Source organism: Theropithecus gelada, chromosome X (genome assembly GCF_003255815.1).
Source record: "Theropithecus gelada isolate Dixy chromosome X, Tgel_1.0, whole genome shotgun sequence".
Lineage (NCBI taxonomy): Eukaryota > Metazoa > Chordata > Mammalia > Primates > Cercopithecidae > Theropithecus > Theropithecus gelada.
Window position 1 is genome coordinate 51,745,717 of NC_037689.1, and position 23,671 is coordinate 51,769,387.

A 23,671-nucleotide genomic window follows, 5' to 3' on the forward strand; every position below is an offset into this window, starting at 1 on the left:
GAGAAGAGAAACCAAAAGAAAAAAGAAGAAAAAGAAATGAACAAAGCCTGCAAGAAGTATGGGATTATGTAAAAAGACCAAATCTACGTCTGATTGGGGTGCCTGAAAGTGAGGGGGAAAATGGAACCAAGTTGGAAAACACTCTTCAGGATATCATCCAGGAGAACTTCCCCAACCTAGTAGGGCAGGCCAACATTCAAATCCAGGAAATACAGAGAACGCCACAAAGATACTCCTCGAGAAGAGCAACTCCAAGACACATAATTGCCAGATTCACCAAAGTTGAAATGAAGGAAAAAATCTTAAGGGCAGCCAGAGAGAAAGGTGGGGTTACCCACAAAGGGAAGCCCATCAGACTCACAGCAGATCTCTCGGCAGAAACTCTACAAGCCAGAAGAGAGTGGGGGCCAATATTCAACATTCTTAAAGAAAAGAATTTTCAACCCAGAATTTCATATCCAGCCAAACTAAGTTTCATAAGTGAAGGAGAAATAAAATCCTTTACAGATAAGCAAATGCTTAGAGATTTTGTCACCACTAGGCCTGCCTTACAAGAGACCCTGAAGGAAGCACTAAACATGGAAAGGAACAACCGGTACCAGCCATTGCAAAAACATGCCAAAATGTAAAGACCATCGAGGCTAGGAAGAAACTGCATCAACTAACGAGCAAAATAACCAGTTAATATCATAATGGCAGGATCAAGTTCACACATAACAATCTTAACCTTAAAAGTAAATGGACTAAATGCTCCAATTAAAAGACACAGACTGGCAAACTGGATAAAGAGTCAAGACCCATCAGTCTGCTGTATTCAGGAGACCCATCTCACATGCAGAGACATACATAGGCTCAAAATAAAGGGATGGAGGAAGATTATCAAGCAAATGGAGAACAAAGAAAAGCAGGGGTTGCAATACTAGTCTCTGATAAAACAGACTTTAAACCATCAAAGATCAAAAGAGACAAAGAAGGCCATTGCATAATGGTAAAAGGATCAATTCAACAGGAAGAGCTAACTATCCTAAATATATATGCACCCAATACAGGAGCACCCAGATTCATAAAGCAAGTCCTTAGAGACTTACAAAGAGACTTAGACTCCCATACAATAATAATGGGAGACTTCAACACTCCACTGTCAACATTAGACAGATCAACGAGACAGAAAGTTAACAAGGATACCCAGGAATTGAACTCAGCTCTGCAGCAAGCAGACCTAATAGACATCTATAGAACTCTCCACCCCAAATCAACAGAATATACATTCTTCTCAGCACCACATCGCACTTATTCCAAAATTGACCACATAATTGGAAGTAAAGCACTCCTCAGCAAATGTACAAGAACAGAAATTGTAACAAACTGTCTCTCAGACCACAGTGCAATCAAACTAGAACTCAGGACTAAGAAACTCAATCGAAACCGCTCAACTACATGGAAACTGAACAACCTGCTCCTGAATGACTACTGGGTACATAACGAAATGAAGGCAGAAATAAAGGTGTTCTTTGAAACCAATGACAACAAACATACAACATACCAGAATCTCTGGGACACATTTAAAGCAGTGTGTAGAGGGAAATTTATAGCACTAAATGCCCACAAGAGAAAGCTCGAAAGATCTAAAATTGACACTCTAACATCACAATTAAAAGAACTAGAGAAGCAAGAGCAAACACATTCAAAACCTAGCAGAAGGCAAGAAATAACTAAGATCAGAGCAGAACTGAAGGAGATGGAGACACAAAATCCCTCCAAAAAATCAATGAATCCAGGAGTTGGTTTTTTGAAAACATCAACAAAATTGAAAGACCGCTAGCAAGACTAATAAAGAAGAAAAGAGAGAAGAATCAAATACACGCAATAAAAAATGATAAAGGGGATATCACCACCGACCCCACAGAAATACAAACTACCATCAGAGAATACTATAAACACCTCTACACAAATAAACTAGAAAATCTAGAAGAAATGGATAGTTTCCTGGACACGTACACTCTTCCAAGACTAAACCAGGAAGAAGTTGAATAGACCAATAGCAGGCTCTGAAATTGAGGCAATAATTAATAGCCTACCAACGGAAAAAAGTCCAGGATCAGATGGATTCACAGCTGAATTCTACCAGAGGTACAAGGAGGAGCTGGTACCATTCCTTCTGAAACTATTCCAATCAATAGAAAAAGAGGGAATCCTCCCTAACTCATTTTATGAGGCCAACATCATCCTGATACCAAAGCCTGGCAGAGACACAACAAAAAAAGAGAATTTTAGACCAATATCCCTGATGAACATCGATGCAAAAATCCTCAATAAAATACTGGCAAACCGGATTCAGCAGCACATCAAAAAGCTTATCCACCATGATCAAGTGGGCTTCATCCCTGGGATGCAAGGCTGGTTCAACATTCGCAAATCAATAAACATAATCCAGCATATAAACAGAACCAAAGACAAGAACCACATGATTATCTCAATAGATGCAGAAAAGGCTTTTGACAAAATTCAACAGCCCTTCATGCTAAAAACGCTCAATAAATTCGGTATTGATGGAACGTACCTCAAAATAATAAGAGCTATTTATGACAAACCCACAGCCAATATCATACCGAATGGGCAAAAACTGGAAAAATTCCCTTTGAAAACTGGCACAAGACAGGGATGCCCTCTCTCACCACTCCTATTCAACATAGTGTTGGAAGTTCTGGCTAGGGCAATCAGGCAAGAGAAAGAAATCAAGGGTATTCAGTTAGGAAAAGAAGAAGTCAAATTGTCCCTCTTTGCAGATGACATGATTGTATCTTTAGAAAATCCCATTGTCTCAGCCCAAAATCTCCTTAAGCTGATAAGCAACTTCAGCAAAGTCTCAGGATACAAAATTAATGTGCAAAAATCACAAGCATTCTTATACACCAGTAACAGACAAACAGAGAGCCAAATCAGGAATGAACTTCCATTCACAATTGCTTCAAAGAGAATAAAATACCTAGGAATCCAACTTACAAGGGATGTAAAGGACCTCTTCAAGAACTACAAACCACTGCTCAGTGAAATAAAAGAGGACACAAACAAATGGAAGAACATGCCATGCTCATGGATAGGAAGAATCAATATCGTGAAAATGGCCATACTGCCCAAGGTTATTTATAGATTCAATGCCATCCCCATCAAGCTACCAACAAGTTTCTTCGCAGAATTGGAAAAAACTGCTTTAAAGTTCATATGGAACCAAAAAAGGGCCCGCATCTCCAAGACAATCCTAAGTCAAAAGAACAAAGCTGGAGGCATCACACTACCTGACTTCAAACTATACTACAAGGCTACAGTAACCAAAACAGCATGGTACTGGTACCAAAACAGAGATACAGACCAATGGAACAGAACAGAGTCCTCAGAAATAATACCACACATCTACAGCCATCTGATCTTTGACAAACCTGAGAGAAACAAGAAATGGGGAAAGGATTCCCTATTTAATAAATGGTGCTGGGAAAATTGGCTAGCCATAAGTAGAAAGCTGAAACTGGATCCTTTCCTTACTCTTTATACGAAAATTAATTCAAGATGGATTAGAGACTTAAATGTTAGACCTAATACCATAAAAACACTAGAGGAAAACCTAGGTAGTACCATTCAGGACATAGGCATGGGCAAAGACTTCATGTCTAAAACACCAAAAGCAACGGCAGCAAAAGCCAAAATTGACAAATGGGATCTCATTAAACTAAAGAGCTTCTGCACTGCAAAAGAAACTACCATCAGAGTGAACAGGCAACCTACAGAATGGAAGAAAATTTTTGCAATCTACTCATCTGACAAAGGGCTAATATCCAGAACCTACAAAGAACTCCAACAAATTTACAAGAAAAAAACAAACAACCCCATCAAAAAGTGGGCAAAGGATATGAATAGACATTTCTCAAAAGAAGACATTCATACAGCCAACAGACACATGAAAAAATGCTCATCATCACTGGCCATCAGAGAAATGCAAATCAAAACCACAATGAGATACCATCTCACACCAGTTAGAATGGCGATCATTAAAAAGTCAGGAAACAACAGGTGCTGGAGAGGATGTGGAGAAATAGGAACACTTTTACACTGTTGGTGGGATTGTAAACTAGTTCAACCATTATGGAAAGCAGTATGGCGATTCTTCAAGGATCTAGAACTAGATGTACCATATGACCCAGCCATCTCATTACTGGGTATATACCCAAAGGATTATAAATCATGCTGCTATAAAGACACATGCACATGTATGTTTATTGCGGCACTATTCACAATAGCAAAGACTTGGAATCAACCCAAATGTCCATCAGTGACAGACTGGATTAAGAAAATGTGGCACATATACACCATGGAATACTATGCAGCCATAAAAAAGGATGAGTTTGTGTCCTTTGTAGGGACATGGATGCAGGTGGAAACCATCATTCTTAGCAAACTATCACAAGAACAGAAAACCAAACACCGCATGTTCTCACTCATAGGTGGGAACTGAACAATGAGATCACTTGGACTCGGGAAGGGGAACATCACACACCGGGGCCTATCATGGGGAGGGGGGAGGGGGGAGGGATTGCATTGGGAGTTATACCTGATGTAAATGACGAGTTGATGGGTGCTGACGAGTTGATGGGTGCAGCACAGCAACATGGCACAAGTATACATATGTAACAAACCTGCACGTTATGCACATGTACCCTAGAACTGAAAGTATAATAATAAAAAAAATAAAAAAAATTTAAAGAAAAGAAAGTGTGTAAAAATGGCACTTATACATGATAATTTTATAAATACATTTATATATGGCATATATAATTAATACTTATATAATATGACAGTATTGAAGATAATATAAACTAATATGATATGTGTTTATATACTATTTACATATTACATATTAATATAATGTATATTAACATAAATGCATGTTTATTAGTTTAAATTATACATGAAACTCTTATAATTAAAAATTTTACATATAATTAATATATCACAAAGTTCTATATTATATATAATAAATTTATATATAAATCATATCTATACACACAATGCTTCGTAATGTGTTTGGGGTCATAAAAGAGTACTACAATCATTATTATGTTTTTGGTCAACTTTGCAAGTAGAAGCTTCTTAATATTAAACTATGGGCAAATATAATGCTGTCTTCTAATGTAATTTACTTTAGGAAAAGCAATTGATGAGATAAAAGGTCTTTCTCTTTTTTCATTTTTATTTTTTTGAGACAGAGCCTCGCTCTGTCACCAGGCTGGAGTGCAGTGGCATGATCTCAGCTCACTGCAACCTCCGACTCCCTAGTTCTAGTGATTCTCCTCCTCAGCCTCCCAAGTAGCTGGGATTACAGGCACACACCACCATGCCCAGCTAATTTTTGTATTTTTAGTAGAGATGGGGTTTCACCATGTTGGCCAGAATGGTCTCTATCTCCTGACCTCGTGATCTTTCTGTCTTGGCCTCCCAAAGTGCTAGGATTACAGGCATGAGCCACTGCACCCAGACAAGGTCTTTCTCTTTTTAACTTTGTTCGTAATACCTAGCTTGCCTTCATGCTATTATATGAGGTTAGCATTAATTTTCCATTGGAGCAGATTGCCTACAAGCACACACATACAAATAGTACACTGAGGAAGAAGGAACCAGTGCTTAAGTTCTTGTTTCTGAAAGGTAATAGAGCTTTTCTCATTACTGCAAATACATGAATGAATGAACAACATTGTAAGCACAGACATTCCATACATTCTGTCATCAAGCAGCGCTATCACTGCCTTAGTATTTTTTGTTGTTGTTCAGCATTATTGATTTTTCCAACAATTGAGTTTGTTTGCAATAAGCTGAACCGGAGTATAACCTTCACTAATTAGAAAAAATGTATGGGTATTAGCTTAAGCAAGCAATAACACTTCTTGTATGTTTTCTGTTGAAACTCAGGATGATGTTTTGGAGGAGTGCTATTGTTTCTTTTTCTCCTTGTGACAATGTTGTTAAGTATGATGCAAAAAAGTCCAAAGACCCTTTAAATAATTTGCATCCATTCTAGAAGGAAAAAGAACTACAAAGACCAGGCGTAAATGGATGTGAAAATAGCAACTTAGAATAGAATTATCTGCCATTACTCTCTCTGCATACCTCTAAGCCTTTGTCCCTATTTACAATTGTTTTTATATTTTGGTCCACTTTCAAAGTGAACACCTTAAGGATCTCCTTTGTTTTAACTATAACATTTAGAAAATATTCCTTGATTCATGTTTATATTTGCTGGGTAATTATCATTTATAAAATCATAGTTGAACTAAGAAGCTAGAAAAAAGTACATGTGTGATTGATTCACTGTTCAGTTTTTCACCATTTCTGGTCAGGCTGATTGAATTGGCCAGTGCAGATTTCTTCAACTCAGCAAAGCTTAATCATGTAAGTAATTTCAATTATATAATAAATAAAAGCTGCTTTGCCTCAACATATTCAGTGATTAAAAATGACTCATTTTTTAAAATTTTCAAATCTGACAATATTTCTTGAAAGAAATAATTTGTGATAGAAATAAATTGAAAATGGGGAATACAATGGTCATTGAGGTGCAAACCAATGCAACAGAATAAAGTTAGCATGAAATTTGAAATTATTGACCAGAAATCAAAGTAACTATAAAAATATAGATGTTATTAGGGAAATCTCTAGTAGGAAAAGAAAGCCAGAAATTATCACATTAGAATTACCATGAGATGTCATTAAATTCTTAAATAGAGCTAAAGACGAGAGCATCATGACTCTACCATTCATATGAAGGAGACTAAATAGAGAATGATATTGAATCCATTTCCTTTTAAAAACCTTAACAGCATAGGGTAAGTATTCGGTGATGGATTCTTGGCTGCAGAAAATTCCTCATGATAAATAGGGTGCTATCATTAAATATCACAAATGCTAAATGCTAGGAATACATTAACTCCTCCAAGTCCAATCCCCTGAAAGTCATCTTATTTTCTGAAAATCATTATCATAAAGGGAATTCTGGGTGTGACATCTGAGAGTAAGCATGTTTAGAAGTGTCTCAAGAGTACATGACAGTAATAAATTCAGGAAGGTAAGACAAGAAGTATCCAGTCTTTGCAGGGGCAAAAATGACCCTTCTCTTTATTCCTTAATTTAATTTTATTTATTTTGTGTGTGTGTGTGTGAGATGGAGTTTAGCTCTTCTTGCCCAGGCTGGAGTGCAATGGCTCAGTCTTGGCTCACTGCAACCTCTGCCTCCTGGGTTCAAGCGATTCTTCTGTCTCAGCCTCCCAAGTAGCTGGGATTACAGGCACCCACCAACCCGCCCGTCTAATTTTTGTATTTTTAGTAGAGACGGGGTTTCACCATGTTGGCCAGGCTGGTCTCGAACTCCTGACCTCAGGTGATCCACCCACCTCGGCCTCCCAAAGTACTGGGATTACAGGCATGAGCCAACATACCCAGCCCTATTCTTTAATTTTTAAATAGCTTTGGCCTTCACTCCTATATATAAAAGTATACTGCTGATGAGGAATATAGACCTCATTTAAAATGTGTGCTTTAAAGTCGAGTCTCTGCTGTCTACCATACCAATGTAGGTTTTGGTCACTATCAAGTTATTTTCATTCTCCGCATGTAAAACTGCCATGTTCTTCATGATTTTTTTCTATACATATGGTCACTATCAAGTTATTTTCGTTCTCTGCACTTAAAACTGCCATGTTCTTCATGATTTTTTTCTATACATACACAGTCATTGCTAAGATAAACATTATTTTTAGACATCAAAATTCCTAGCTTATTATTTTACATCATATTAGTACAATTGTCAAGAGACAATTTTATGTTTCTTAATTCACGTTTTATCTTTGTAATCTGAGTTCCTCAAATAAGAGAAATATTAATAATGGTGGCATATTTTGGCACTTGTGGAATTAACTAGCAGTATGTAAATTTCTAAATAGCATACTGTTAAAATGCTTCTATTCTTCAAACTGTAATAATTTGCTGAGAAATTATAATAATAAATTTTAAGAATTTTTGGCTAAGTGCAGAAAAATCTTTTGAAATATTAATACATTAGCAAAATGTATCATTTAGGGAAATAATTTTATTATAAGGAAATAACTTAGAAATTTGATAATAAGCATAATTTAATGAATAATTTTCTGAATGAGTCATTTCTTTGCAAGAAAAAGAATTTTTCTCTATGCGTATGTGTGAAGCAAGTTGCTGTAAAGGAATTCAAAACTTGTAAGGAACAGAAGCCAAAGAATTACCAAAAAATATTCCTGGGTGTTTTGAGGTTTCATAAGATATTTGATAATATATTGAATGACTCTCTTTGTGAAACATTTAGTAGCAGACAGTCCAGGAAAAAGCTCATTTTTTTTTTTTTTTTTTGAGACAAATTCTCACTCTGTCACCTAGACTGGAGTGCAGTGGCACGATCTCAGCTCATTGCAACCTCTGACTCCTGAGTTCAAGTGATTCTCATGCCTCAGCCTCCTAAGTAGCTGGCATTACAGGCATGTGCCACCATGCCTGGCTAATTTTTGTATTTTTTATAGAGATGGGGTTTTGCCCTGTTGGCCAGGCTGGTCTTGAACTACTGGCCTCAAGTGGTCTACCAGTCTTGGCCTTCCAAAGTGCTGGAATTACAGGCGTGAGCTGCTGCACCCAGCTGAAAGCTCATACTTTACTAATCATGAAACCCTATATTTAAAAAAACAACAGTAAACTATTAGGCTGATCTTTTCCAGTGATTATAGCCAAAGCACCAGGCCAGCAAGTGAAACATAATAGGCCCTCAATAAATAATGGTTGAAATAGCCATATGATCAGACTCCACACATAAAGGCTGAACTGAATTGAGGTAATTCAGGATAGAACCCACTGGATAATCAAGCACATAATATTGGCTTTAATTATGTAGCTGTTTCAGAATTGAGAGGTGATGAAGGGACTCGAACAGCTTGATGGCTCTGGCTACTGGGCTGTTTGGATGGCTATGCGCTCTTTGCTCTTACTCCATTGTGAATTTCCGAAGCCGAGACAGCCTTAATTAGATGTGAGTCTGATATGATAAATATGTTGTTATGGTGAATATAAATGTTTTATACAACAATAATATTTCATGCCAATTAAAAGTAAATTCCAAATACTTTGCCAATAAAATTGAAAATACGATTTTTCCATTGGCGTGTCCATGATGGCATAAATAATGCGTATTTATTTATTTATCAAGAGGGCTCTTATTGAACACCCTGAGCTTTCTAGCAGCTATCTCCCTTGTGCAGTGTGCCAGCTCATTAGGAAGACTACGAAGTTACAATGGAGTCATCCTGAAATGACTTCATTTCAACACAAATTCCACGTAAACAGATTTTTGGAGAGCCATCTGTCCCTTGAGGTCTAGGTTATCTTTTGGAAATTGGAACTAAATGGATGAAAAGTATAGAAATGCTTTGGTCTTCCCAATACTTTCTTAATCACTTCTAATTGTAAAAAAGAGGAAAAAGTGGCTTTAAGAAAAAATAGTAAATTAAATCAATTCATAAGCTATTTTGTATGATACAGGAGACATTTATAAGAGTAAGCTATTTTGTATGATATTTTGTATGATATTTTACAAGCTATTTTGTATGATATAGGAGACATTTATAAGAGCAATTGTGACTAGTTATCTTATTGCAAGCCTTCATCTCCACATTTGACTTCACTGGCAGATGCGGCAACTTACAAAACAAATTAGGCCATTTCAAATGCTAGTACTACAGAGCTTGGTTTTTTCCCCCTAATCTTAAGAGACTTCATGGATATTTTAATGTTAGATTTTACAATTTAACATATTAAGATATGATTACTAAAGACTAATTCTTGTCTCTACTACCTCCATGATTTCATTACTGTCATGTGCTGTTGGGACGCTTCTGAAGCCAGAAACAACAACTGTAACAGAATGTGTAGATTACATGCCATTAGTTTCACTGTTCATAATGCCAAGTATATTCCAGAGTATGTGGTGAATGCCTCCAACCTTCATGAAGATATCCTTTTTCCTTTTTTCCATAAAAAGACATCATTGATGGCAACTAGTATAATGGACAGATCATTCGAAAAGCACATTTGATCATCATTTTCCAGGTCCCAAAAACTTTCTGGAAACACACAATAGAATTTAAACCTAGTAAGAAGGCTGGATGAACATACTGAACTCTAATCCAATAAAATGTACAATAGTAGAGCTATGCAATTAGTATATGGAGACACAGTTGATGATGCCATTAATTTTTCTTTGGGAAGTAATAATTATCACAGCTAATCTTAACTGAATAATTACTGTGGGTCACATTCTCCTTTAAGTGCTTTAAACGTACTAACAGAGTGAGAGGGAATGGATATTACTTCCATATTTTTAGACTCTAAGATATAATGCATCTTATCCAAAGCCCCATGGGGCTAGTTGGCAGTGGAGCTAAGATTTTAACTCAGGAAATATGGGTTCAAAACCTAGGTTTTTGGCCCCCAGGCCATACTGCCTTTCTGTTTTCCTTCAGAGTCATTTAAGAAAAGTCTGGAGACAAATTGATATTTTTGTTAAAATCTAAAATATAAAGATGACTTCATCATTTAAAGAAAGAATAGAAAGAGAATTTAAACAAAGGACATATAGTGAGCAAAATTAGGAGGAAATGAAAGGGAGAATAAATTGATGGGAAATTACCCAAAGTTTGAGTTGCTAAATTGGAGGGCAAGCAAGAAGCAGCATTGCAATGAAATTGTAAAGGGAGATGGAGCCCAGACTAGGAGTCGCCTTGTAGGCCATCAAATAGGATTTGGGCCTATTTTGTGGGATCCATTAGAGGATATTGTTAAACTTACTCTTAGCATTATACTGACTCCCTAGCCAGGTCAAAGTACAACTTAAGCTGCCAATGAAATATATTGGCTTTAAATTTTTGTCACCATTTTTAAAGTGTAGTATGGAACTGAAACATTATATAAACATTATATAGACAAAAGAAATCATTTATTCTAAATATTCTTAAGCTGTTTGAATAATGATTGGTCTAAATGTATTCCTTTCACATAAATTATATAAACTCCCTTTGAAATGAGGTATGAGTTAAATAAGCAATTTTTATGTTGAAAAGTTCAGTAATTTTAAAAATTAAAATGCTCTCACTGAAGCCTCCAAATCATGCATACTATATACAATCTTTTGTGTTGTAAATGTCCATGATGAAAGAAAACAAACAAAACAAGACATCAGCACCACCACCACCAATAAAATTTCAATCAGAAGGGATCACTTGGTTTCAAACTTTATGCAGCTCTCAGATAGCCAGACTTTCTTTGTTAAAACCATTCAATACAATGTTTAGGAAGTGTCGTGGTTAACAGAAAACATCATGTGCTAATATTAATTTGGAAAATTCTATGTAGTGGCAGAGACCCTATGATGTTCCAGTCTCTTGAAAGCTATTTGGGAATAGTGAGTGTTCCTTCTAACTCTTTTATGTGGGGGTATGTGGAATCTTCTAATCTCCAAAGCCACTGGGCTTCTATCCTGACCCTTATTTCCTGATATATGGACCCTCTTCTTAACTCTGGAGTGTTGGACTTTCTCTTTTCTGCCCTTCACTGGTGGCTTGGTTTAGTTTTCTGGTAACTGCACTTCTTCCTGAGCACATCCAGAATCTTCTCAGAGGAGGCAATCATTCCATTATTTCCTTGTGACACCTCAATTCTCCATCTCCTTACCCAAAGAGCCTCCCTTATGTGTCACTTTCCCTTTGAAGTTATCTTTTCCTTCTTAGAAAACTTTTTGTTTCTATTTTAAGAAAAGCTGGGTAACACAAGAACATGAAACATTAAGAAGCAGATGGTAAATTGATTAGACATAAGATGCTTCATATTTGTATCCTCTGTCCTATTTTCCACTTTTTCTTCAGAAAATAGTCCATGACTTTGTAGTCATAGCTGTTTTTCACTTTACATATCAAGAACCAATGTTTAGGAAACAAATAATTGTGAGTAAGTACTTACATTGAGTTGCGTATCAAAAGATATTTAATTTTCAGGTTAAATTTATAATATGAATAGCTATGGTATAATTTTGAGAAAAAAATCATTGTTAGTCATTACAGATATTTATTAATGGCCAAACTAGGAAACAAAGATTATGAGCCTCATATAGGATACATGTTTTGAACTTTCAAAGGAATACACAGTATTTCATTACGTCAGTAGGTCTTTCCCTCCTTAGGTATTGATACCCCTACAAGTGTAATGATGAGGCATTTCTAATTTGGTAAAAATAATTAAAGTTCATTTTTGTGAACAACTTAGTTGTTAACCAATTAGAATCTACGTAGATATATTCTATTATTACATCACCCTAAGATTTTTACAATCTGATAAATGCTATTTTTCATGAGGAAGAGTGATAGAATTAGAGCCACAGTCTAGCTCATGCAGTTATAGCCATGGAACGAAACATATGTGCCTGCCATTTATCTCAGGTATCTCATTGAAAAAAAGGATAAGAAAAGCTGATCGAGAGTAGGTTACTAAGCATCATCCATAAATTGAGAATTGGTTCTCAAACAATAACTCTGAATCAGCAGAAATCCAATGTTTGCTAAAAGCTATACATGAAGAGTTAAAGTAGTTGATCTCCTCAACTCTAGTCTCTTGTTATTTTTATATTAAAAGGTCAAATGCTTGCTTTGTTCTGAAATTAATATACATATACACACATATATACATATATGTACACATATGAAATAGAACATGAATATGTGGATTATATCAGAGCAAGTGATAATCTAAAACTAGATCCTAGTTAATATTTCAACAAATATGGACTAAAAGCCTACTATGTGGTCACAAAATATTGATACAGCTGTAAATAAATTAGGTATAATTCCTTCTAAAATGTTCAGTCTACAGTGGAGACAGCCATTAAATAAATTATCACATACTAACCAAAATAAATAAATGCTTATCATTACTGAATTCCTGATGTTCTTGCAAAAACAATGTGGAAAACAACTATATGTATAAATTTACTACTGAATATGGTAGTTATCCTTTAAAAGACAATTTAATGGCTTCTTGGCCTTTTGGCTAAGATCAAGTGTAGTATCTGTTCTTATCCATTTAAAAGACAATGTACCATAATACCTGAGGAAGGACATATATTTTATAATAACATAAATACATGTTCTCAAATAAAAATTAAGCCTTCTAACAAGTGATTTTACTTTTAGGCATGTAACTTCAAAAATACGGAAAAATGGATGCTGGGTGTGGTGGCCCAAACCTGTAATCCCAGTGTTTTGGGAGATCGAGGCGGGAAGATCACTTGAGGCCAGGAGTTTGAGACCAGCCTGGGTAACATAGTGAGACCCATTTCTACCAAATTATTTTTTAATTACCTGGGTATGGTGGTTCACACCTGTAGTCCTATCTACTTGGGAGGCTGAGGCAGGTGGATCACTTAAACCCAGGAGTTTCAGGTTGTAGTGAGCTATGATCACACAGCTGTACTCCAGCCTGGACAACAGAGTGAGACCTTGTCTCTCAAAAAAACATGAAAAAATGCAACTACCTATATCTGTGTCTATCTATCATATATATATATATATGGTCCCACAGATGTAAAATTTTTAATGTACTTTTATTGTAAATAAACACTGCTGGATTTAGATATCAAAAATATTGCAGATTAAGGCTTGATAGGCCGGGCGCAGGGGCTCACGCCTGTAATCCCAGCACTTGGGGAGGCCAAGGCAGGTGGATCACAAGGTCAGGAGATAGAGACCATCCTGGCCAACATGGTGAAACCCTGTCTCTACTAAAAATGCAAAAATTAGTAGAGCATGGTGGTGTGCGCCTGTAGTCCCAGCTACTCAGGAGGCTGAGGCAGGAGAATCCCTTGAACCTGGAATGTGGAGGTTGCAGTGAGCCGAGATTGCGCCACTGCACTCCAGCCTGGGTGACAAGGCGAGACTGTCTCAAAAAAAAAAAAAAAAGAATTGATAAACATTAGAAAGTTAACTGAGGGAAGTCATCAAATCCACTTCCTTAAATAGGTAAGATTCTCCTTCGATAGTGCTAATTCCTTTGAGAATACTTGAATGAAAGGAGATGAGCATTCATGTATTATTTGAATATTAAATCAATGCTTTCCTGAGTAACCTTGGTGATGTGGTCCTTTCACATCTGAGAGTTTATTTTACATCCCCAGATATTCTACCTTAATTGCAATTTTTCCTCCAGTTGGTTTAGAAATGGTACAGAGGAGAGTTAATAAAATTAATCACTCTAAAATTGAGCCACTTATTCTTTTATCCTATGTAAGTAAAATAACTGAAAACCAAGCAGCTAGCTTTACCCTATGGTCTCAAACATATGAGTTAAAAGACATAATCAAGACTATCAATGTGTTCAATATATTTTTCCTTAGCATCATTAATCTATTCCCTGTAAGGTTGGAGTTTATAAAATGAGATTCTGTAAAAAGAGAGATACCTTGTCTAAATCAAAGTGTGTGTTTTATGACATAGTAGAGTAGATTGATAAGTTAACTAAAATCAGGTAATTCCAGGTAGATTGGCTTAACATGTCCAAAACATTCTGTGCAAGTTAAATGACTGGTAAGTAAAATGATGGGACTCGTGAAAGTTAATTTAATTATCAGTCAAAAATACATAAAATAATTTCAATATTGTTACTACCTCACTCGAGTAGGTGTTTCTCAGAGGCACTTGCTTCATTATTTATTTGTCATCATTCCTAATAAACAGGTACTTGAGTTCATGTCATCTAAAAATAAATGGCCTACCCGACATGGAAAACTGATGTAGGCATATACTCACCCAACATTTAATTACCTGAATCCATCTCAATGACTTCCTTTTCTATTCAAATAACCAGCTTGGAATTTGATTTACTAAAATTAACTTTTGTGGTATTGTTTCAACAAAGGACAGCCTTTTGTGTGACAACCTATAATATTTAGCTACTAAAAGACCTACCATATTTCACTCCCACTGAGAATTATTTGTTATCTAATATCACTTATAGACTTCATGTAAATCAAATAATTATTTCTGGCTCTGCATGGTGTAAGGATGATTAAACACTTGTCAAGCTATCAGAAGAATAAGGCCATTTCCCAGCATGGAATGACGTTATTTATTCCAGGCCCAATGATTGGTACCAGAACTGACCCTTAATAATAATATTCATGACCTGGGGGTGGGAGGGGAGAAATCATTTAGAATGATTAGTCTTATCACAATCCTAAGGTATTAGAATTTTCAACAATGCTGAAATAATTGTGCAACTTTAAGGAAACGTATAAGAAGGTAGCTAAATTATCACTGAACTCACTGAAGTTAGTGAATACTATGCAGTGCTAATCATGTATGGCTTCTCAAAAGCATTTAATACTGTTGACAGCTGTCCTCTTGAGATGCTGTACCTACTTCCCTCTCTGTTCTTCAACTTTTTCTCTATTCCTTTGCTGTCTCTTTGGCTGGTCCTCTGTATTTTGTTCCTCCATTACATATTTGAATCCTGTGATTTGTCATGCGTTGTCTTTGCTTTTCATTTTACTTGCTGTTCTGATAAATTCTACTCCTTCAAGTGTGTTTACTGCTTTTCATATATTCTTTAGGTAAGATCTTTTTCTTGACCTTCAAGCCCGTATCAGCACACCAGGAGAAATCTCCCACTGATAACTCACATTCATCCTGGATAAATTGATCTCATTATCTATCATTCAAAACTGACTTTTCATAATATATGACTCCAAAATTCTTATAGTCATGTAGCAAAATTGCTGGCCGTTATCCTCCCTCACAGTCCCATCCATTAAAATCTGATGAGTGAACTGAAATACTACTCAAAACTCTATCCTGGGTCTTCTTTCCCCACTACCCTGACTCATGTTCCTGTTACCTGTCCATTATCACCATTCCAAAAGACTCCCTGCCTGAATTCTTGCACATCTATAATCCATCTTCACAAGTGTGTTTTTTAATACACAGAAATGATTAACCACAACAGCCTTCAACAATACAAGACTACCTAGAGTCCAAACATACTAACTTGACATAAGTATCCTTTGTGGTCATATATTGAGCCTCCTTTCCAGCCTCCTTTAGCTCGGTCACCTTTGTGCTCTAAGTTTCAGCTATACTGTGCTACCAAGGCATAGCAGGATGTTTCACACCTATGTGCATGAGCATGATGTGTATGTGCATGGACACATGTGTTTTACACAATTCTCACTGCTTATAAAACACACTGCATCAGCTATCTATTGTTACATAACAAATTAGCACCAATTTAATGGCTTAAAACAATACACATTTATTATTTCACAGTTTCTGTAGGTTAGAAACCTGGGCATAGCCATGCTGGGTCCTTTGCTTCAGAGTGTCTCACAGACTGCAATAAAGGTGTCAGTCAGGACTACAGTCTCATCTGAAGGCTCAACTGGGGAAGGATCTGCTTCTATATTCACTCAGTGGTTGTTGGCAGAATTTAATTTCTCAAAGCTTTCAGTCCTAACTAGCTGTTGGCCAGAGGCCTCTTTTAGTTCCTTACTACCACGGCTTCTCTATAGGCAGCTGCCTCATAAGTATGGCAGCTGCTTCATCAAAGCCAACAGTAGAGAGAGTCTTTTAGCAAGATGAAGTTCACAATCTTACATAACCTAATCATTAAAGTGATATCCCATCATCTTTGCCATTTTCTATTGTGTAGGCCACTAGGTTTAGCCCACTCTGAACAAGTTGGAATTACACAAAGATGCAACTATTAGGAGGTTGGGATTATGAGGAGTCATTTCAGAATCGACCACACCCACCAACCCCACCTTCCTTTACCCCCATCCACCTGACAACACCTGCTCAGGATTATTGAAGACTCGTGTGACTTATCAAGACCTCAGTTTTTCAATATTTCCCAACAAACCCACCCTGAAGTTGGTTACTCCCTTCTTCATACTCCCAATACACCTCTAATATTATTTTTCAATTATTGTTTACATAGTTTTCTCTCCCGTCAATACTTTGAGAACAAAAAATGTAGTGTATTATTTTCTACTCTGTGGTAAGATTATCAGTCCAAAGAAGTGCTCATTAAATGTTGAATAATAAGTAAGTTAAACCACAGATATTAAATACATAAAATTATCTGGAAACAGGTAATTACCCCAGGGATAATTGACAGCCAACGATGTGTTTAACATCTGAATGTATCGTTTACTTTAGGAAGAGTACAAATGGTAATCTTCTGTGAGTGACATCATAAAGTGACAGATGTGAATGTCTCTATTATTTTTAAGTTCTTTCAGTGAGAAACAACTATAAAATGAAATGCCATGTGGATAATATAGTATAGCGGTTAAGATCACAGGCTTTAGCATCAGTCAATGGGATCAAATCTCACTTCTACCACTTATTAACTGTATGGTTTTGGACAAGTTACTTTAACCTCTCTGTTCCTTTCTTTACTGGTCTGTGAAATGTTGTCTGAAATTGTACCTACCTCATAGGGCTGTTATAAAGATTAAATACATTTATTTGTGGAAAGCAGGTAATAAAGACCTAGTGTGTATTTGACTCTCAGTAAATGCCAATCATTATTATCTCCTAATATATTGAAATAGAAAGATATTCATGATATGAAACTTGGAGAGATGTATGTAAGTTGTTAATTATCTTTAATATATACATAGATCTATACACTTAGTTCATCTATATGTTTGTATATGGGAAAATTGGGAAGTATACACAGATTTTTAACAATGATTATTTCCAGGAATTAGGGAAGAAGTAAGGGCGGGTAACTTTATTTTTGTATTTTGCAGATTATTGTATTATTTGAATTATTCTAAATAAGCATATATCACTTTTTTTTTTTTTTTTTTTGAGACAGAGTTTCACTCTTGTCGCTCAGGCTGGAGTGCAATGGCACTATCTTGGCTCACTGGAACCTCTGCCTCCCAGGTTCAAGCCATTCTCCTGTCTCAGCCTCCTGAGTAGCTGGGATTACAGGCACCCACCAGCACGCCTGGCTAATTGTTGTAGTTTTTTGGTTTTTTGTTTTTTTGGTTTTTTGGGTTTTTTTTGAGACGGAGTCTTGCTCTGTCACCCAGGCTGGAGTGTAGTGGCATGATCTCGGCTCACTGCAAGCTCCACCTCCCAGGTTCATGCCATTCTCCTGCCTCAGCCTCCCGAGTAGCTGGGACTACAGGTGCCCGCCACCACCCCCAGCTAATTTTTTGTATTTTTTAGTAGAGACAGGGTTTCACCATGTTAAGCAGGATGGTCTTGATCTCCTGACCTTGTGATCCACCCGCCTTGGCCTCCCAAAATGCGGGGATTACAGGCGTGAACCACCACGCCTGGCCTGTTGTAGTTTTAATAGAGACAGGATTTCACCATGTTGGTCAGTCTGGTCTCCAACTCCCAACCTCAGGTGATCCACTCGCCTCGGCCTCCCAAAGTGCTGAGATTACAGGCGTGAGCCACTGTGTCCGGCCACATATATCACTTTTATAATCTGTTATGGATTCGATATATTCTTCCAAAAAGATATGTTGAAATCCTAACCCCCGGTAAGTACCTCAGAATGTTACTTTATTTGGAAATAAGGACATTAGAGATGTAATTAGTTAAGGTGAGGTTATGCTGGTGTAGGGTGGGCCCTAATTCAATATGATTAGTGTCCTTATAAGAAGAGACACCCAGACACATAGAGAACACCATTGGGTAATGGAGCCAGTGACTGAGTGCTGCAGCCGCAAGCCAAGGAATGCCAAGGATTGCTGACAGAGCACCAAAAGCTAAGAAGAGGCAGGGAAGGATTCCCCTACATGTTTCAAAGGGATCATGGTTCTGCCAACACCTTGATTTTGGACTCCTAACCTCCAGAACTCTGAGACAATACATGTCTGTTGTTTTAAGCCACGTAGTTTGTGGTTCTTTGCTACCGCAGGCCTAGAAAACTAACAGCCAAAATAAATAAATTAATATTTTTAAGTATATACAAAAAAGAAGAGAAAAGACAGGCAGTTGCATAGCTCATAAAATTATAATCTCTTGAAGTTTAAGCTTCAGGTTCATTTTGACTCTTATCTCTCCAGCCATGCCAATAGAATTATTATTTTTTGACATCCCAGCCAAATATTTGACAAGGAGTTCATAAACTACTGAGAAGTGCTAAGAAATGTAGGAGCTGTATCTTTCTCTTCTGTTCCTCCACGAAATTTCTTCTATCCAATTTCCAATCATGCAAATCGTATCAAGAAGGCAAATAATCCAAGGGTTAAGCAACATTTGATTGGCTGCTGTGACTGCATGTATCTAAAGAGAAACAGAAAGTAATTTAACGGCCGGGCGCGGTGGCTCAAGCCTGTAATCCCAGCACTTTGGGAGGCCGAGACGGGCGGATCACGAGGTCAGGAAATCGAGACCATCCTGGCTAACACGGTGAAACCCCGTCTCTACTAAAAAATACAAAAAACTAGCCGGGCGAGGTGGCGGGCGCCTGTAGTCCCAGCTACTCGGGAGGCTAAGGCAGGAGAATGGTCTAAACCCGGGAGGCGGAGCTTGCAGTGAGCTGAGATCCGGCCACTGCACCCCAGCCTGGGTGACAGAGCAAGACTCTGTCTCAAAAAAAAAAAAAAAAAAAGAAAGTAATTTAACTACGGTATGTGACTCAAGTGATACATGTTTTAGGTAAATAATTAGAAACAAAACAAAAAGTCAAGTAGTTTCTAGCCTGTCCTTCAACTGTTTAAAATATTACAGCAATAAAACTAATGGAAACAGAGTTTTTTCCTAACTACATCAAAGTTATTAACATGTAGAGTCAATTAGAAAAAAATATAATAATGTACATTCATAATTGTTGTTAACAACTCATATCAAATGGACAAACTGTTTGTCACCAATATATATAGGAAAGGTTAGGGCTTCTCAAAAAATGTTTCTTTAATGATGAAACTTTCCAATTTTAATTTTTTTTTAATTAGCATCTTATAGAAGGAGGAGGAAGAGGGTCAAAAACAAAGAACTTTCTTTTCTCAATATGTATAGCCATGGAAGATGGCAGAAGGGAGTGAAAAAATTCAATCATTTTTATTAATAAAACAAATGGAGAAAGCAGTGGAACCAGTAACCCCAATAATGGATCATATATTATTATTTATTTTATTTGCCTATCTCTTTCACAAATATCTAGCTATTCATCAAGTAGACATTCCCTCTAAGGCGCAAAGAAATACTGAAGTTTTAATCTACCATTGTTTCATCCTTTCTTCTGGTGGAAATACTTGTATTCATAAGAAACTTTCCAAATTAATTAAACATGTTTAAGGTTGATACTGGCCAGAGACTTTCCTGTCTTCCAATTTAAGAGATTTTGACAAACATATGAGAATTACATTACAAAATATGGCAAGACAGGGAAAGAAAATAGAAGAGGGGAAAGAAAGGAGAGGGGATGAAAGGAGGAAGGAAAGAAAGAAAACTGAAAACGGAAATACAGGCCAGGCACGGTGGCTCACGCCTGTAATCCCAGCACTTTGGGAGGCTGAGGCAGCTGGATCATTTGAGGTCAGGAGTTCAAGACCAGCCTGACCAACATGGTGAAACCCCATCTCTACTAAAAAATTACAAAAATTGTCTGGGTATGGTGGTATGTGCCTGTAATCCGAGCTACTTGGGAGGCTAAGGCAGGAGAATTGCTTGAGCCCTGGAGGTGGAGGTTGCAGTGAGCCGAGATCATGCCATTGCACCGCAGCCTGTGCAACAAGAGCAAAACTCCTCTCAAAAAAAACCAAAAAAACAAAAAAACAAATTTCCTCTCATTCATTTCACAAATGTCAAGTATTTGCCATTATTCCTAAGGAAATGAAAAGAAACAAAAACGGGTGTCACGTTGTTCTGAAATAGTTACTGTTACTTATTATTGAGAGTGCAAACCACCCATGTTTCCTCTTGTGCTTATGCAAAGGTTAAACAGCCTGAGAATTACCTGCACCATGGAAATGTATTCTGGGCTTAATAGACACAAAGTGTCCATCTCTGAGTTATTTTAACAACTAAACCCTAGAGACCAGAGATAAACTAAAGGAGAGTAAAGAAATATAATTACATTGGACAGTAATGTCATGAAGAGTTAATTGGGATTCAGTGAGTCATAACTTATTTTGAAGATGTGGCATTTTAGAAAACCACCTAGCTTCATTTATATTACCCTCAGACATTAAAGGTGTAATTGTTGTCATTATCGTTTTAATCGGTACTGTAATTTAATGGCTATACACGTGGTTGTTGTAAGGTCTTTTAAGCTGTTGGGATTTCAATATTTGACATGTAGCTTGAAAAAATAATTATGACATTTCACAGATTTAAGGTTGGCCTTTGCAGTTAATGACAGCACTGCCTTTTCAAAATGGTTATTATTGATAGTACAAATACTCAAGTACTCAAATACAGAGCTGCCTTCATCTGTACCATAGTTCTTTTTCTTAGAGATTTCTGGAATTTATTAGAAATCACTGCGATTATCTAATCGGGCCAACACTGCCACCATATTTATGCAGTATGTAATGTATGGTAGCTATATTGCAAAATACCAAAAGAAAAGCACTTGTAGTAGTTCCTACTTGGAAAACAATATTGTTACTAAAAATTATGGCGGAAATAATATTTTATTAACTGTAGGCCTTGATTGTCTTGATTGCAAATGCTAGGTGCCATATTATGCACACAGCTTGAAATATATGTGGCACAATGAATAAAAGCTTACTTTCCTAAAATATAAAATGATTGAGGAATTCGATGATCACATTTAAATATTTTCAAAAAGGGTTATTTTCTACCCAGCAGTAGAATAATTGACAGATAATTACAAAAGAGGCTATGCCAAAATTATTGCTAGGCCCTTTATATTGAGACAATGGTCTTTATATAGTGTTTGATGAGAAATCTATCATTTCCCTTGGGGTAGTGGCCAGTTACTTATAACCGTAACAACTTAAATGACTCTGTTTCTAGACTTCTAGTTAGGGGCACTTCTTAAATCTTGAAAACGGGGCAAAGCATACATTTCTAAGATGAAGATTTACTTGGTTGTCTTCACTCTTAGTACATGGGGTGAGTTTCAGCTTACAAACCTGGCCTCTCCTCTGAAACTAGCAAGGAAGGACCAAGTGTCACAATATAGCAGGAGCTCTTAACCCATCTGCACAATCATTGCGAGATGGGGAGTGGGTAGGCTACCCAATCAGTGCCTCTGACTTGATTGATCCAGATCCGGGTGTGTACAATTTCTTATAAAGCTCTCAAGGTGATTCTAATATGCATCCAGGGCTGAGAACCACTTCATTAGTGATTATTAGATCAGTTTTCAAAATACAGCCTATCTAACATTGATGGACTCTGTCAATGTCAGTGTCCTGGTTGTGATATCATAGTATGGTTTTGTAAGAGGTTACCACCAGAAAAAAATTGGGTAAAGGGTACGTGGAATGGAGTCTCTCTGTATTATCTCCTACAACTGCATGCAATTCTATAAGTATTTCAAAATAAAAAAGTTTAACTTATTTTTTAATAGTCTACCAGTGAACTCCATTAAACTTACTTGTGACTCTTAAAGATACAGATTTTTGGGCCCCATCACAGATCTAGCAAATCAGAATGCCTGTAGGTGTGTCCTGGAATCTACTTTTTTAAACACGCTCACTGGAAGATTTTGCTGAAACATTGATTTAGCTACTTACATGTTTAGGTTTTGAGTAATATTGGGCACCTGGACAGTCCTAGGTAAGTGAGAATTACACACACTGGCACACCAAGTTCCCTGCCCTATTCAGTATTCTACTGCTATTCTTGCTGCACTTGTCTCAAAAAAATAGGATTTCATATATCAAGGTATTATGATGATACTAAGGCAAACTAATGCATAAAAATAATATATAATGAATTATTCAATCATTCAACAATTTTTTTTATTGAGTACCTATTATGTGCCAGATACAGTTCTAAGTATTGCTTTTAAGAATGACACATGAAAAAATGCTCATCATCACTGGCCATCAGAGAAATGCAAATCAAAACCACAATGAGATACCATCTCACACCAGTTAGAATGGCAATCATTAAAAAGTCCGGAAACAACAGGTGCTGGAGAGGATGTGGAGAAATAGGAACGCTTTTACACTGTTGGTGGGATTGTAAACTAGTTCAACCATTATGGAAAACAGTATGGCGATTCCTCAAGGATCTAGAACTAGATGTACCATATGACCCAGCCATCCCATTACTGGGTATATACCCAAAGGATTATAAATTATGCTGCTATAAAGACACATGCACACATATGTTTATTGCAGCACTATTCACAATAGCAAAGACTTGGAATCAACCCAAATGTCCATCAGTGACAGATTGGATTAAGAAAATGTGGCACATATACACCATGGAATACTATGCAGCCATAAAAAAGGATGAGTTTGTGTCCTTTGTAGGGACATGGATGCAGCTGGAAACCATCATTCTTAGGAAACTATCACAAGAACTGAAAACCAAACACCGCATGTTCTCACTCATAGGTG

General features: G+C 36.8%; 1 protein-coding gene and 1 pseudogene across 1 annotated transcript in view; both read left to right on the forward strand.

Moving 5' to 3' along the window:
• Nucleotides 1–23,671, forward strand: part of IL1RAPL1 (interleukin 1 receptor accessory protein like 1) — a 391,967-nt gene that overhangs the window by 172,587 nt on the left and 195,709 nt on the right. The gene's annotated exons all lie outside the window — the stretch shown is intronic.
• On the forward strand, nt 13,136–13,276 carry LOC112616788 (annotated as a pseudogene).